This window comes from Sphaeramia orbicularis, chromosome 10, assembly GCF_902148855.1.
Source record: "Sphaeramia orbicularis chromosome 10, fSphaOr1.1, whole genome shotgun sequence".
Classification (NCBI taxonomy): domain Eukaryota; kingdom Metazoa; phylum Chordata; class Actinopteri; order Kurtiformes; family Apogonidae; genus Sphaeramia; species Sphaeramia orbicularis.
Genome location: NC_043966.1, coordinates 9,266,349 through 9,285,100, shown reverse-complemented (window position 1 = coordinate 9,285,100; position 18,752 = coordinate 9,266,349). Strand labels below are relative to the sequence as shown.

Below are 18,752 nucleotides of genomic sequence, written 5' to 3'. Positions count from 1 at the left end.
GCTTTATTTATATAGCACCTTTTAAAAACAAAGTTTACAAAGTGCTTTTGACAAACAAGTAAAGGGCACAACAGCAGGATACAAGATGTAAGTAAAAACATTAAAACAGAAGCAACACAATAGGAGAGATGTGTACGACAATGCAGAAACATGATACTTCGAATAAATTAAATGAATCGGAATAAAGCGGGCAGGGATAACGTAACATGATGCTGTCAAATCGATGCAAAAATAAAGGCGTGAGAAAAAACGACATCATGTATGAGAATATAAACCAACAATCAAACAGGATAAGATTCAAATTTTTAAAAATTAAAAATTAAATTAAAAGGGACAAACATCACATAAAAGCAAGTCTATAAAAAAGTTTCAGTGGAAAAAAAAAAAAAACAGCTATACACCAGGGGTGTCAAACTCATAGTAGTTCAAGGGTCACATATAATACAGACAAATGCGATCTGAAGTAGGTCAGATTAGCAAAATAAAAACATAATAACCTTTGAATAAAAACTCCAAATTTTTGTCTAAAAGTTTTGTCTCATTTGCACATGTGCATCACAACTTACAGATCACAGTGGATCTACAAAAGCGTGCAATATTTAGTAACAGACACAATATGATTAAAATCCTACTTTTAGGGTGCTTATTGTTTGTGGTTTTTTTTTGTTTTGTTTTTTTTAGATTATTCCAATTTTTGTGAATAGATCATTTATAATTGAAAATACTTTCATCATTTCATTTACACTAATGAATTTTATGTGTATTTCAGTCGAGATTCTCAGTTATAAATGCCATAAAAGGGAATTCCATCCCTCTCTTTCATCTAAATCCACACAACATTAATACAAACAGGTCAACACGGCCTATTTCAATACCTATTTCATATGCCTTTCACTTTGAAAGTAGTATAAAGATACTCCTGCAAGAGCCAAAAGATGATGGCTAATAAGCATGAATGTTTACAAGTTTATTTGTGTGAAGTTGCAAATTTCCCATTTTCTTCGTTGCTATTTAATGCACCTTCACTGTGTAAGTGTGTCGCATGACCTCTCAGTAGTAAGGAAAAAGCTTTTGAGTATATAGTTTTTTCTACCCTCTGACGTGATGTAAATGAACAGTTTTTGTTTGAATGAATTTTTGGAACAGATTACAGTCTTGTCGTTTGCGTCAGAATACAACTCGTACGTGGTTTGTGGAATTGAACGGAAGATCACTGCAATAACTCCGTTTCGGCTGTATCTTCCACCCCATCACTTGACTTTTTTTACACTAAAACTAAGAGAAAAATTTGGATTTGTCATTATTTATAGGTTATTATGCTATTGTTTTACTAGTCCGACCCACTTCAGATCATATCGGTCTGTATGTGGAACCTGAACGAAAATTGTTTATCTTCAGTGTAATTTTTGCATTTCACAAATTCATCCCACGGGCCAGAGTGGACCCTTTGGCGGGCCAGTTTTGGTCCGCGGGCCGTATGTTTGACACCCCTGTATTACACTAATGTGCAGTTTGAGCGTCCAACTAGTTGACATACTGTTGCCGTTTCCATTCTCTCCTCCCTCTTTCATAATTTGTAAGATGTTATTGTTTTTGTCTTGATTCTCATTGAATTGCGCCCATAATTTACCCCTTTATTTCTTCTTTCCTTGCAGATAAAAACCCGAAAATAGGAGCAACCGTAGAAAAAGAAGAGAAAAAGAACAGGCCATGGCTGAGGGGATGATTACATCTCAAAGTGGTAAGTAGCACGCATTTACAGTCTCTCAGATGTTTAAGTGAGTTTATTTTTAACGATTTCAGCTCTTTTGCGTCAGTCCCAGTGCATTTATGATGAGGAGAAACGGCTAAATAAAACCAAAAAAAAACTTTTCTCTGGGAACTTTTTGGTTGGAGCTGAATGTGGACCACAGTTCGATTAAAAGTAGGAGATCTTAGTGAATGACTTTAGAGCCTCAAGATGAAAGTTTCTTCTGACTTCTTTCCTTCTGTCTAGTTAAATTAAAAACCAGTGAAATAGAAAAAAACAAAAAATGTCGAGCTAGATAGATAAATCGATAGATGAGCTGGATTCTGTTACTACACTGCTCAGACTTTGTGTTTTATGCATTTTTAGTTCACAGTGAGAGCTTCACGTTGGAAAATTCACCGATTTATTGCTTCAAATGTAGTTGATCAGTCAGTTTGTTTACATGACAACTAAAAAACTGATTACTGTGTTATTCCGACTTAAACCAGACTTAAAATATGCATGTAAACGTGGTAGCTCAGCTGAAATCAGACAAACACACCCAGAGAATGGGATTAAAGTGGACCAGGTGTTCTGACCCAGAAGCCAAACATCCTGCATCTCATCTGCACGAACATTTGACCAAACGAAAAAATTATATGTACAAATTCGCAACGTTGTCCATTGTCGTCCCGGTTTATCTCTGGGTTGTTGACTCGCTAACTCGCTGTTGACTATTGTTGTGTCTGTGACGGAAAAGCTGAAAGTGTGAATATCGCCACCTATCGTAGTGGAGGTGACATGATTCCAACAATAAATCAATTTCACTCCTGTGCATGTAGACTGGGACAAAGACAATAGTCCAATGAAGTTTCTAGAAAACTCCTCGACAAAATGTAAACACTTCTTACTGATCTATTCTAACCAGTAATCTATACATGTGTATGAATGCGTATTTTAAATCAGTGTTTCTCAACCTTTTTGAGCAAATTCCCCTTATTATTATTATTATTATTGTTGTTGTTGTTGTTATTGTTGTTATTATTATTATTATTATTATTATAGCGCTCCATAAGAAATTGTTGGGTGTGTGTGTGTGTGTGTGTGTGTGGGGGGGGGGGGGGGGGCGAGGGGGGGCAATCCATAACACATTATAGAGCAGGGGTGTGATCGAGGTTATATACGTTGCATAGGTAGCGCCCCCCCTTGTGACTGGGGGGTGGGGTGAAGGGGGGCGCGACAGCCATTACCATCGAAAACACTGGGGGGGTGGCATGGGAATTTACCATTGACATAACTTGCAGCTTGATATTGGTAACACTGGGTTACAAAAAAAAAAGTTTTTTGCAAGTTGTCTAGGTTTTTTCAACTGAATTAGGACCATTTTGCACCGCTAAATCCAAAAATGACATCTGTTTTCTCAATCAGGTCAAGTTTTTTTTTTTTTTTTTTTTTTGCTAATTTGATTTGGAAAAATTGGATCTTCTCACAAAATATAATAATTAATACCAAAATAAGATTGCTAAGCACACTTTATGAAACTTGTGACTTGATTCCTGTTAGGTACAATGGTGTATTCACCGCAGATGTAGCAGAATACGTCAGGCTTATTTTTGCAAGATCTTCTAGTCAAAGCCATTTCATTCACCTGTAATATTCCCTCAAAACTTTTGACATCTGTGGTATTGTGCTGTGTGATAAAACTGCACATTTTGGAGTGGCCTTTTATTGTGGCCAGCCTAAGGCACACCTGTGCAAAACTCATGCTGTCTAATCAGCATCTTGATATGCCACACCTGTGAGGTGGATGGATTATCTCAGCAAAGAAGAAGTGTTCACAAACACAAATTTAGACAGATTTGTGAACAATATTTGAGAGAAATAAACCTTGTGTGTACACAGAAAAAGTTTTAGATCTTTGAGTTCAGCTCATGAAAAATGGGAGCAAAAACAAAAGTGGTGCGTTTATATTTTTGTTCAGTGTATTATGTCTCCTATGTATGGAGACTTATGGGACACCCTGTACAACCATCGAACTTTGAGAGAAAATGAATCACATCGGATTCTACTTGCTGCAGTATCCTCAGTTTTAGCTGCAGATTCTTGTAAAAATGTAAAAAAAAAAAATAAAAAATAAAAAAAATAGGTACACAGTGTTAAATTCAGCTCACTTGGTTTCTTTTTGTGTTTCTGCTGGATATTATCTGTGTATTCTGATGGCATCCTTCCACAACATACAAACCATAAACAGGCTGTTTCACTGCATTCATCCTCCAGAGACATGAGGAGACTTCGTTTTTGTAATGTCCAACCATTGTAAATTCAGTCCAGTCAATGAAAAAGTTCATATCTATCTGTATTTATTGACCAGTATCCCCTACTCCACTCTTCCTGCATTAGAAATATAGATGTGGCTGTATTTTTAATGTGCTTTCTCAGGCTGCGGTTTTTTGCAGAGTCACCCGGTTAGCTTTATATCACGGCGCTGTGTAAGTCTTCCAGCTTGTACATTTCATTGGCTTTACGTGGCCTTGTGTGTCACCGAGTCACGCTGTTGAGTCAGTGTTCCTTGTTGCAGCCTCTGACCGTTGACACACAAATCATTCCTGAATAATGCCTTGATCCCTCATCAATGCAGCGGGGACGGGAAGGTCAAAACCGCAGGATGTGCACCATCTAAGATAAAGGCTCACATTGTCATCCCGGATTTTCTGACACACCAGGAACATCCTTTAAATTTACAATGAGTCGATGAACTCCTCACAGCCTCTAAAGAAAGCCCCTATGATTCATACATATTTCACAATATGGCTCCGAAGTACAAAATGTGCTTGTGTTTAGAGGGCAGCCTATAGTGTGTTGCTTTCGGGTTATTGTTACCCCACCCTCTGAAGGGGAGGCCAGGGGTGGTGTTTTGAGTTTGATTTGTTTACATTTTAGCTGCAAAACTATTGGTTGAATTCATGCCACGTTGGGTTTATAGATTACCAGTGACCCAGAATAGATCTGATTACAATTACGTTTAAAAACCCCTTTAGCCCTATCAGCCCGTCCGCAGGCTGAAAAAATTATATTAATATTCATCTACTATAAAAATATAATAAATCAGGACAATGGATGTTTTTGTCAACTTTTGCTCAAAGTTTAGACCCTAATGTTACTAAAAGTACATCAAAAGTGTATTTTAGTGCAAACCTTAATGTTCAAACATGATTTTTAATCTTTGTGGGGTGAAATATACGCTATTAAGAATCTCCGACACGAACAATTCATTTATGCATATCATCGTCAATCCAGCCGAAAAAAAACAGGCAAGGATAAAAAATTCCAATTTCTCTTTTAGTTTGTTACAATTTACTCAGGCATAGTAATAAATACAATATTTTAGACAATGGGAATAGATTCTGTGAGGTCTCTAAATGTCCATAGACACCAAGAACATCCATATGAACCTTAATATTGTGAAGTAATTCTACATTTACTTTGGGTATGTCTGTTTAGGCGTTTTTCCCCTGAAAATATGGTCAAGGTTAAACAGGTTAAATGAATTCTTTAAAATCTCTCTAATGGGTGAAATTTCAAATGTAAAGCATATGTATTTTTTCACATTTTGGGTAATTTTTATTCCCCCCCCCCCCCCCCCCACCATTTACCCTAACACTGTGGTACTCCACCATTTTAAAGAATAGGGAAATCAGTCCAGTGTTTAAGGTTATCCATGATTCTGCTGCTCTTCCCTTAAAAAGGTTTATCGGCTTGAGTTCTGGAAAAACATCTCGAACTACCAGATCAACAGCATGTGGCGAGCGCAGGATTCCGAGGCACAAAACATTTGCAAATTCAGCGTTTTCATGTGTGACCATGCGACAGTGGAACACATTACCAATGGAGCTACGAACTATCGCACATTTTCCCGCACGGTGAATAAAAACAGCTACTCTCAAACCAAACCTATTGCCATTATGTAATGTAATGTAAACATGCTTAGAGTGTGTGCGATGAATAAGAGTGAATGATTTTTTTAATATAGATGGATTCACATATATTCATACATCAGTGTGAGTGACATTGGAGGCAAGTTGGTTGAAGTGTCTTGCCCAAGGACACAACAGCACATGACTAGACGCCAACTCTTCGGTTATTGGACGACCTGCTCTACCTCCTGAGCCATAGCCACCCCTTAATGTATATAATATGCATTGTCCCTGTCTAGATAAATCAATAAAATACAAAAAAAAAAAGATAAAAAAATACAAGTCATCGCTGGGGTTTGTTAGTAACCTGAATTTTAATAAATGAACATTTGAGCTCAGTCATTTTGGTTTGACAACTACCCAAACAGACACCACACCACTGGGTCTGTAGAGCAGTGATGTAGTTTGACAGTAGTGGGGGGGTGGTTAAAGATGTGTGTAAATGCACTAAGGGCATGATCTGCCATTCTTATGTCACAGACCCAGAGTTTTATCCAACTTGAACAGTCTTGATTGCATCCACATTGTTCAGCAACATAAACAGTTCATCCCTTTAGGCGAAGGGCAGATGACTTTAGCCACTTCCAGTATTCACGCAACAAAAACATCATCTTGACATGAGTTTTATGAATGAATGTTTTGTTTTGTCTGACGTAAAAATGATAATACAACCACTAACTAAATAAATGCCCGAAGCAAATTACACTGGGTTACAAAAAAATGTTTTTTGCAAGTTGTCTAGGTTTTTTCAACTGAATTAGGACCATTCTGCACCGCTAAATCCAAAAATGACATCAGTTTTTCTCAATCAGTTCAGGTTTTTTTGCTAAATTGATTTTGAAAAATTTGATCTTCTCACAATCTGCGCCCAAACTTTATCTCGGTCACCAAGTTTAATACCAAAATAATATTGGTAAACACACTTTATGAAACTTGTGACTTGATTCCTGTTAGGTACAATGGTGTATTCACTGCAGATGTAGCAGAATACGTCAGGCTTATTTTTGCAAGATCTTCTAGTCGAAGCCATTTCATTCACCTGTAATATTAAAAAAGACATTAATCATAAATTGGCAAAAGTAAAATCTGGGATTTTCTCTCTCAACTCACCTTATATTTTTCATTTGTGAGTTGTTTTTTTTTTATTTTATCAATTACTAGAAATTTTAGGCGACCCCACATGGGATCCCGACCCCAAGGTTGAAAAACACTGGTTAAAAGTATAAAAAAAAAACCCACAACAATAGTTTTCATATCATTGATTGATTTGATTGATGTATTTATTTCGAACATGAATGTCAAACAGAAGAAAACACTGATCAACAACAAATTTATTGTTTAAGTTTTTTGAGCTGATTTAGGATAATTTTGGTGTGCTGAATCCAAAAATCACATTAATTTTGCTCAATCAGGTCAACTTTCTGAACTATGCTATACATTGGCTTTTTAACATTTTTGCTTACATTTATGGGCATTTTCACATCATAGGATACAAAATTCTTTCCTATTTCTTGCAATAAACGAGTTCTGAAGATTTTACTTTTGCCAATTTATGATTAATGGTTTTTTTAATATTACAGGTGAATGAAATGGCTTCGACTAGAAGATCTTGCAAAAATAAGCCTGACGTATTCTGCTACATCTGCGGTGAATACACCATTGTACCTAACAGGAATCAAGTCACAAGTTTCATAAACTGTGCTTACCAATCTTATTTTGGTATTAATTATTATATTTCGTGAGAAGATCAAATTTTTCAAAATCAAATTAGCAAAAAAAACCTGACCTGATTGAGAAAAACAGATGTCATTTTTGGATTTAGCGGTGCAAAATGGTCCTAATTCAGTTGAAAAAACCGAGACAACTTGCAAAAAACATTTTTTTGTAACCCAGTGAAATAAATAAACAAAACACTTAAACATAAGACATATAATACGTATTTGAAAAGGAGTGAGAAGAAGTACAACTTATAAACTCCCACCCCTTCTTCTTATATAATTAAAAACAATAACCTTCCTCGTCTAATCATATCTATACACTATGGCACAATATGACTGATACTTACAAGTAAATAATTAGGTTTCTGGCTTTATATTATTATGAACAAATATAATATGATTGACATAAACACATAATAATTAATTTACAAATCCAAATCCACTTCACTTCCTTTGCTTGTGGCCATGTTTGTCATATTTTTGGTTGTATATGTGAGTCTGTACATCTGCATAGGTGTGTGTGTGTGTGAGATCAGCGGGGAGCATGTACATGGTTGTGCACCCAAAGTTTCCCTCCCCCGAATCGTGTTTGTGCAGAGAAAGAGATAGAAAAGCAACAGAGGTGATGTTGTGTGAAGAGACAGGAGGATGCAGACAGATAGTGTCATTCCCTCAGTATCACCATTAAATCTTAATCTCCCGGCCTCTCATGGGAGGAGCCAGCCGAGCATGGGATTGTGTTTTGCATCTAAATCAAGACGCTGTGTTCCTTCAGAGAGAGCTTTATTGAGACAAAGTTTGATGTGTCTATTCTGAACTTCACATACTTGTGGATGCACCGGCTCATCATCCAGCTGTTGTTTGCGCTCCAGTCATGTTAAATTCAATTGCTTTGTAAACTGTAACATCTCCAATCAATTAAAAAGAAAGAGATGAATAAAAGAAAACCTCCAAGGGAGTGTAGTTAAGTTATCAAACAGTGAGTGCGTTTCAGCAGGTTGCATCACAGACTGAATTTTTATGGCGGTCGATACATAAATGATGGCAGATACTGGTTCTTGGACTATTATTGTCTGGTTCTCCATAGCTCCTGGTGAATCAAAGTGGATTGCTAAGGCTCTATTACATTACTGTTATAGTCTTCAAATCATTTTTAAGTCTCAAAGAAGTGGGCATTATGGCAAGGAGCAAGTTGTAAGATTTTACTTAAAAAAGAATCAGATATATCAGTAAAATCCATCTCAGTCTAGAGGTGTGTGATTGTATAACACTGGTCAACAACAAATTTAATGTTTAAGTTTTTTGAGCTGATTTAGATCAATACATGTCAATAATTAGTGTAAAGTACAGTTATTCGTCTTTTCGTGGTCATCAGATACGACCCATTTGGACATTCAGGGGCTCCGTAGTTACCATGGAAACACCGTCATCTTCTACAGCACTGATTCATAAGTAAAACCCATGGAGTTGGATCAATGACAGTGGATGGACACTCTTGGTTTGTGTTCAGTTAATGATAGATTTTTCTGAAAAAGTCACTTTTTCTTCATTTTTTTGTTGTTTTTTTTTTGTTTTAATATAGTGCCCTTTGAATTTACTCTGAGCATTTATGAACATCTATATAATCAGTAACTTAAATATGGGAAAATTCCAGATTTTCACAGAAAAATCCAGGGGATATTAGGTTCAGGTTAGTTTATTGCTACCCATAGAGGCTCTGTAGTTACCATGGAAACACCGTCATCTTCTACAACAGTGATTCATAAGTAAAACCCATGGAGTTGGATCAATGACAGTGGATGGAAGTAGTTACCATGGAAACACCGTCGTCTTCTACAGCACTGATTCATAAGTAAAACCCATGGAGTTGGATCAATGACAGTGGATGGAAGTAGTTACCATGGAAACACCGTCGTCTTCTACAGCACTGATTCATAAGTAAAACCCATGGAGTTGGATCAATGACAGTGGATGGACACTCTTGGTTTGTGTTCAGTTAATGATAGATTTTTCTGAAAAAGTCACTTTTTCTTCTTTTTTTTTTTTTTTTTTTGTTTTAATATAGTGCCCTTTAAATTTACTCTGAGCATTTATGAACATCTATATAATCAGTAATTGAAATATGGGAAAATTCCTGATTTTCACAGCAAAATCCAGAGGATATTAGGTTCAGGTTAGTTTATTGCTACCCATAGAGGCTGCGTAGTTACCATGGAAACACCGTCATCTTCTACAACATTGATTCATAAGTAAAACCCATGGAGTTGGATCAATGACAGTGGATGGAAGTAGTTACCATGGAAACACCGTCATCTTCTACAGCACTGATTCATAAGTAAAACCCATGGAGTTGGATCAATGACAGTGGATGGAAGTAGTTACCATGGAAACACCGTCATCTTCTACAGCACTGATTCATAAGTAAAACCCATGGAGTTGGATCAATGACAGTGGATGGAAGTAGTTACCATGGAAACACCGTCGTCTTCTACAGCACTGATTCATAAGTAAAACCCATGGAGTTGGATCAATGACAGTGGATGGACACTCTTGGTTTGTGTTCAGTTAATGATAGATTTTTCTGAAAAAGTCACTTTTTCTTCTTTTTTTTTTTTTTTGTTTTAATATAGTGCCCTTTAAATTTACTCTGAGCATTTATGAACATCTATATAATCAGTAATTGAAATATGGGAAAATTCCTGATTTTCACAGCAAAATCCAGAGGATATTAGGTTCAGGTTAGTTTATTGCTACCCATAGAGGCTGCGTAGTTACCATGGAAACACCGTCATCTTCTACAACATTGATTCATAAGTAAAACCCATGGAGTTGGATCAATGACAGTGGATGGAAGTAGTTACCATGGAAACACCGTCATCTTCTACAGCACTGATTCATAAGTAAAACCCATGGAGTTGGATCAATGACAGTGGATGGAAGTAGTTACCATGGAAACACCGTCATCTTCTACAGCACTGATTCATAAGTAAAACCCATGGAGTTGGATCAATGACAGTGGATGGAAACACTTGTTTTTCCATTCAGTTAGCAATATCTTTGCTGAAAAAGTAAATACGTTTCCCAGTTTTTCTGTTTTGATATAATAAACTTTGAATTTACACTGAGAAAATACAATGAAAATATATGATCTACACCAAAAAATGCTAAATACATAGGATACTATTTTTTAAAATGAGGGATAAATCAGTTAAGAAAGGTAGAAATAGATAAAAATTCATTTAGGACAATTGCCACAAAAATAGCACTGTCTTTATGGGTTAAAAACAGTTACTCAGATAAACAGTTAAATTAGGGTTGTATTCGTCTGATTCGTGGCCTTGTTTCCGTCTCTTCGTTCATTCTGCAGCTTATCCACTGCGCGCCCCTGAGCGAAGAAAAGCAACAAAATATTAACCTCCACATTAGCTTTCAACACTTCCAAAATCCAAAGTCCCGTATTGTGAATTTCAGGCTTTTAAATGCATCTAAAAAAAAAAAAAAAAAAGGTTTTGACAGGTCCTCAAATTGCAGCTGTCAGAATGTGTCAGAAAACGCTCAAGTAGTGTGTCGCAATGTGCCGAGTTCAACCCGATCTGCCTCAAGAAAAAGAATGAATGTGAAGTCCACCGGAGCTGTTGCTAGAAAACACTGGGTATTCCCGGGAAGTCAGGGATACAGAAAGCTGCCGTTAAAGGCTCATTGAACTCGTTGTGTATTCACATCCAGAGCGTCGCCAAAGCCCAGCCCCGGTGCATCCACCCCCCAACCCCACCCACCCAACAGATCCTACTGTGCTTGGTTGAACAAAAACCAGAGGATTTCAAGACTCTGCTGAAAGATATGTTCCCGGATTTTGATGTGGATAAAACGCTGAAATGTGAAAGGATGAAGTGTCTTTGATTTTAACACTTGGTTTGGCACAGGAGTTGGTTTGTAGTAGTAGTAGTAGTAGTGTAGTTTTATTTCGAGCCCATAGAATCATCACATGACAAAGAACCATACAACATGGCAAGGTTTTAATAGTTTGGGATTTTTCATTATAGTTTAGTTTTATTTAATTTTTACTTTTTTTTCTCTAATTCAGTTAGTTTTAATTAGTTTTTAGAGCAGGTTTGCTAGTTTTTTTATTAGTTTTAGTTTTTTTAATTTTTTTTTTTTTTTTTTTAAATGCTTAGTTTTTTAATATTAGTTTTAATTTTGTCATACCTTTTATCTTCCTCGCTGTTGTATTCAAATAAATCCCAGACAGGACTGTGCTGCTTTCTCCCAACTTTAGTCTCCATGTTTCCAGGTAGAGCGGGGATGAGAAGACGACTCGAAACGACAAGTGACGAGAAGTGACGGACCGTGAAGTGTCGTACGGTGCCATCAGCTAAAATTGCTCCGGTGAAATAAATCGATTTCATATCAATCCAACATTGAAAAAAATGATTTCATATCAATCCGACATTGAAAAAAACGAAAACGAAGGGAATTTTATCCATAGTTTTTATTTGTTTTAGTTAGTTCTGTAAGCACGCAACGCAGTTTCAGTTAGTTATCGTTTTTCCTTTTAATTATAGCTTTTATTAATTTGTTAATGAAAATGTTTTTTCAATTCTAGTTTTTGTCATTTCGTTAGGTTTCATTAACGATAATAACCTCGCAACATGGTTAAACAACATTTTTCTGCGCTCGAAAAGGAGTAGGAAGATGTATAATTTATAGACTCCCACCCCTTCTTAAAAACTAATAATTAAATTATTTTCCGCTTCCTTTGCTTTGTTAACACGCCTTTTTTTCCTGTATATTTTTACAATAACACAAAACATCCGTACAAACCATTCACAAACACTTTTTTACTCGCCTCACGCACAATCAGATTTGCATAATCAAACGTTTTTTAACCCTTTCATGCATACTGGTCACTACAGTGGACAGCTATTCTACAGCTGTTCTCTTGTACATTCATGGATTTTGTTGTTCTTTTCGTTGTTTTTTTGTTTTGTTTTTTTTACACGTATCTTTATTAAAGTTTTAAGATACTACATATCTTTTCTGACATGAATTGGTAACATTATGTAGATCTCTCCTGAGCATAAACCCCCAGAATTACAAGCCCTCCCCATAGTTTTCACAGAATTTATTAGTAAATACATGTTTCTGTGCGTCAAAAATTAAACGTGTAGTGTCCAGCTGAGTGGACATTTTTGCAGTTTCATGAAAAATAGGTTCATAAGAATTTTTTTTTTTTTTTCATTATTATTTTTTTAATGTATTTTTTAAATTATTTTTATTTTATTTATTTATTTTTCAGAAGACAATTTTCAATCACGTTGTTTTTTTCATGCCTAATGAGGAATAAAGACACTCAGGAAAAATTTTTGATTAAGGTTCTCATAATTCGTGCATGAAGGGGTTAATATAAACTAGAATAATTATGTGCATTTTAAATATTTACTACAAATACAATGATCAATAAATGTGATTATATTTTCTTATCATGATAATTAATTGCAATAATATCTTATTTTATGCGTACTTCTCTATTATAGCTAGATATTTACTTTTTCAGATAATTTTCTATATTTTGTTATTTTACTGGATTTATACATCCTTTTAAATGCACAAATTGAAGAAGACATTTGTAAGTTTTGCTCCAGGTTATTCCACAGATGTACCCCCCTGACAGATACGCTGGCTTTTTACGTTTGTGCTGATACAATTGTTTTCATATGAACTGTCAGGGTCCAAATGCACAAATAAATGAACCAAAGACTAATGAAAGTGGGTTTAGCAAAATATGACCCCTTTAATTGGTGTGTTATCTGTACGTATTATAAGCTTTCCACGTGTATGAATCAGTTTGTCAAATATCACACACTGAGGGTTCAGGTTAGGGTTATGTGAACTGCAGATCTTGGCATAAATTGACATGCGATCAAATTGCATCAAATAACGCGCAAAAGGTCAAAAATACGTAGGTATAGCACGCCAAATGCCACAAGACCTGGTGTGACATACAACACCATTTATTGAGGTCAGTCTGGGTGCCTAACTGGGGAAAAAAATTCCATAATTATCCTTCAGCATCCTTTGATTCATGTCAAAACAAATTGACGCCTCCTTCTTCTGACATGAAGAGATGGGAGAGGAACACATGATTGACAGCTGTAATTACCAATCACTGTTCAGGAAGGTGTATATTTTCTAATTCTGGTGTTTTTTGTTTTTTTTCATCAGATTTTGGCTTCTTCAGCTTCAAAAATCTCAAACAAATCCAACAAATTTAGATTTTTCTTTCGTCCACTCAAAAATAAATTATAGGTTTTGTTTACACTCTCTATGGAGAAAAATACACCCTCACTGGAAAAAAATTCTTACCAAGTGTACTTTTCTCATTTCTAGTCAAAATATCTCATCACACTTAAAAAAAAAAAAAAGACACAATCACCTAAAGAGTAGCTTTGCAGTGAGATATAAGAATTCATTTTTAGACAATTGTAGCGCGAGGGATGTACGGCAGTACTTTGTACTCATAGAAAACGAACCTGTATCAGTTTAACGCCTGTACACAAATAGGCCGCGTAGGTCTGGACATATAAGGCAAAGGATGTGATTAATTACAAACACTTTATTTTATCACAACATTTTAACCCTTTCATGCATGAATTACGAGAACCTTAATAAAGATTTTTTTCGAAAGATTCCTCTTTAGGCATGAAAAAACAACAATGTGATTGATTTTTTTTTTTTTTTTTAATCAACCTGTTTTTTATGGGGTTACAAAAATATCCACTCAGCTACACCATGAATTTTACTCTTGAAGCAAAGAAACATGTATTTAAAACCCAATATCATAAAGTGATATGAAAACAGTGAAATAAAACCATGTTTAATGCAGCTAATCTGATGTTTTCTCACATTTTAACCTATTCTATTACTAGTTATTGCTCACTTCATGGAGATAATATGCAAAAAAAAAAAAATATTAACAATTGATTTCCACTCCAGAACCAATGAAGAACAGCAAAGTTACAATAATGGTATGAATTGCAGTTTATGAGATGATGCGTAACTGTCCACTGTGTTGGTTGATATGGAACTAAAACAACAAAACTCATGAATATACAAGAGTAAAGCTGTAGAGTAACTGTCCACTGGAGTGACCACTATGCATGAAAGGGTTAAAAGAAAGGCCTATTAATTTTGTCAGACTTAAAATTCAGTCATTAAAACATTGCACCTAAAGAATAACATTAAGCAAAACAAAACAACAAAATCCCTTAGAGTAACTTTTCAGTGAGATATAAGAACGTGTTTTTACACAATAGATCTGGAAAATCTTATTTCAAAAAATCTTACCAAGATAATTTTAAATTGTTCCATTTGCAGATTTTTTTTTTTTTTTTTTGGCTTAATTCAAGCAATGGAACAAGTGAAAATGATCTCGGTAAGATTTTTGAAATAAAATTTTCAAGATCTATTTTCTAAAAATAAGTTCTTATATCTCACTGAAAAGTTACTCTTTAAAAGGACAGATGGACAGTTTTCAAAATCTTTCTCTCAAATTTGGACTTGGTAAACATGATTTTTTCAGATATCTCCAACTCCGTGATTATTTTGTAAAGGAAATACAATGTTCTATGACACAGACTCCCTCTCATCTAATTCAAATACTGGTAGAAGCCTATAAAGGTTCCAGTAACAAAAACATCACTGGTAAAATTCATACAGCTTTGAATTCAAAAGACAATGAGATATATTTTCACACAAAAAAACAATGGGAGAGGGATCTGCAAGAGGAAATACCAAATGAGATATGGTCAGAGGGGTGGAAGTCTCAAAACTGTACTACAAACTCACTGTCATGGAGGGATTTTTGTTGGAAATGTCTGGTCCGTTTCTTTATTACACCTGCACAAAAATCACATTCTTCTAGAGTTCATTTTTCCTGCTGGAGGGAGTGCGGTTCACTGGAGGCAGATCAAGTACATGTATTCTGGTCCTGTCCTGGTATTGTTGGCTTTTGGGGAGAGATGATTAAGTTGATGTATTCAGTTTTTGGTGTTCATTTTGATATGTCATTGGCTACTTTGTTTTTTAGCATTCCCCCAGAGGAATTACAGGAAAGTGACATACAGTCTACTCTCGTTATACCGCCAACTTCCGTTCACGGCCAAATTGGAGGTATAGCGAAAATGGCGTTACAACGGGTTGCGTCTATAATGTGCATGTCTTTACTATATGATGTCTATGCTGCCTCCGTTAACCCGTTCTAATTGCATTTCTAAATAAATCTTGATTCTGTTATGTTGTAAGGGATCATTTAAAGTGGGGAAACATTTTAAGCATTATTATACCGTGTCGGGAAATGACACCCCATCATCTTGAGGCTTTGGCTTAATCCCACGCCCTGTTCCCGACATCCTGACCTACTGAGTGTTCTGCGATAAATGAACGGTGGCCGTTCCGTAGACCTACTCGTAGCTTGTCGCAATCAGCGTCTGGCGCGTTTGTTTCAGCGCATTGTTAAAATTTATGTGTACTCGATGGCAATCACGCTGGCGGTATAACGGTCGGGAAATCAATGGTATAAGTGTTGTTTGTGCGTGGAACTGGGCTGGCGGATGGCGATAGGCGGAAATGGCGGTAGCTAATGGAATAATGCATTGGGGATTTTTGTGCAATGGTTTTGGTCGGCGGTGAGTGAAAATGGCGGTATAACGGCGGGCGGTTTAACGAGAGTAGACTGTATATTTATTTAGAATACTGCTTGCTGCAGGCAAAAAAGCCATCACCAAAAACTGGCTTAAAAAGGACCCTCCCTCAATTTCTTTGGTGATAAAAATTGTCAACCAAATCCATTTAATGGAAATGATGACATACAATCTCCGCCTACAGCAGCATAAGGTGTAAAGCACTGGAAAAAATGGGACTTTTTCATTCAATCTGTGGACAGTAAACAGTCTGTAAATGTGTGAATGTACCTGTGACCTGTGACCGTGTTTCTCTTTTGTTTTGTATTTTATATTAAAACAATGAAAAATAAAGTACAAAAAAAAAAAAAAGTTGCTCTTTAGGTGATTATGTCTTATTTTAAGTGTGATGAGATATTTTGACTCGAAATGAGGAAAAATACACTTGGTGAGATTTAGATTTTTTCCAGTGCTCCATTAGTTTGTAAATGCCTGTAATGTAGCTGTAGTTGTTGACTTCCTGTAACCTCCACCTCTCTGACATCAAAAACTGTCCATGATGGCGCTTTTGGCTGCACAGGCTAACTCCCATTAGCCGACGTGTTTGTACGAAACCGTTCACTCCGTATGAATATTCCCCCCGGACGTGCGATCGTGATTAATTCTCTCAGTGCGAAGTACATCAGTCAAGGCACGTTTCAAACCATTAGCTCCATTTTGTTGTGACCTGCACATTCCTCACACTCCACCATCTTAAATCAGTCTTTGGTCGAGCATTTCCTGTCTGTTTGTCATCCCTGACAATTCTGTTTTCTCAGCAAAGAGAGAGATCAAGAATGAGCACAGCACCTGGCCTTTATCGCAGTGTGGCGTGCTTCTTCCACGTCCTCACTCAGCAGGAAATAGCCCAACCTCTGCTCCAACTTCTCATCTTGTCAGCTTTAAAATGAGGTGAGAGGTAGTCGGGGCACATTGTATTTAAAAAAAAAAAAAAAACAAAAAAAAAACGCCTCAAGGGTCGCCCCTCAAAATTCACACCTGCCACAATTTATTCCACACGAAGCTTCCCCAAAAAACGACGGAGCTTTTAATTATATTAAAGGCACCAAAAAAAAAAAAAAAAAGAGTCTGTATTGAGAGAGATTAGACACTCTGGTACTGACATTTGCAGATGGGGAACATGATTTGATTTTTTTTTTTTTTTTTTCTATTTTGTTGTTGTTTTTTCATTCAATGAAGTGCTAACATTTTCCCCAACATCAATTGGATATGGTATGATTAGATGTGGCTGCACACTTTCAGATATGAAAGGAAAAAAATAATCTGAAAGAGGGGAGGCTCTGACAGCACACTGAGACATAATGGAAAGCACGGCCGCTGTTTCAAGGGGAAAACACAGTAAGACGACTGGTTGGGGAAGCAAATCCTGCTCACTGCTGGGATAAACCAGCGTGGACACAATCTATTGTACTGTACCTGCTTCTGATTTATTATGGGGATGACTGTTTTTGCGTGCAACTCCTTTTCTTATAGCTCGAAGGCAAGGATAAATGTAATGTAATAATGTAATTTAGTGAAGCGTGCAGGGGAGATCATGTATAGGTGCTTCTATGGAACTGGGTATATTTTGGTACCCGGCACTTAACCCTTTCATGCATAGTGGTCACTACAGTGGACAGTTATTCTCCAGCTGTTCTCTTGTACAGGGTGGGGAAGCAACATTTACAATGAACATTTAGTTGTTTTTTCTCAGCAGGCACTACGTCAATTGTTTTGAAACCAAACATATATTGATGTCATAATCATACCTAACACTATTATCCATACCTTTTCAGAAATTTTTGCCCATATGAGTAATCAGGAAAGCAAACGTCAAAGAGTGTGTGATTTGCTGAATGCACTCGTCACACCAAAGGAGATTTCAAAAATAGTTGGAGTGTCCATAAAGACTGTTTAGAATGGAAAGAAGAGAATGACTATGAGCAAAACTATTACGAGAAAGTCTGGAAGATACTATTAAAGAAGAATGGGAGAAGTTGTCACCCGAATATTTGAGGAACACTTGCGCAAGTTTCAGGAAGCGTGTGAAGGCAGTTATTGAGAAAGTAGGAGGACACATAGAATAAAAACATTTTCTATTATGTACATTTTCTTGTGGCAAATAAATTCTCATGACTTTCAATAAACTAATTGGTCATACACTGTCTTTCAATCCCTGCCTCAAAATATTGTAAATTTTGCTTCCCCACCCTGTATATTCATGGGTTTAGTTGTTTTAGTTCCATATCAGCCAAAACAGTGGACGCTTATGCATCATCTCATAAACTGCAATTCCTACTATTACTGTAACTTTGATGTTCTTTATTAGCTCTTGAATGGAAATCAGTTGTTAATTGTTATTTTTTGCATATTATCTCCATGAAGTGAGAAATAACTAGTATTAGAATATGTTAAAATGTGAGAAAACATCAGATTAGCTGCATTAAACATGGTGTCATTTCACTGTTTTCATATCACTTTATGTTATTGGGTTTTAAATACATGTTTCTTTGCTCCAAGAATAAAATTCATGGTGTAGCTGAGAGGACATTTTTGCACATCTGTGTAAAAAAAAAAAAAAAAAAAAAAAAAAAACAACCCCCAAAAACCTCAA

General features: G+C 36.1%; 1 protein-coding gene across 2 annotated transcripts in view; it reads left to right on the top strand.

Annotated features, from left to right (window-relative positions):
• Positions 1-18,752, top strand: part of lingo2 (leucine rich repeat and Ig domain containing 2) — a 908,701-nt gene that overhangs the window by 567,096 nt on the left and 322,853 nt on the right. For both annotated transcript variants that reach the window (XM_030145716.1, XM_030145715.1), the window contains one exon: positions 1,656-1,741. The gene's annotated coding sequence lies outside the window, so the exon portion shown is untranslated. The remainder of the gene's footprint in view (positions 1-1,655; positions 1,742-18,752) is intronic.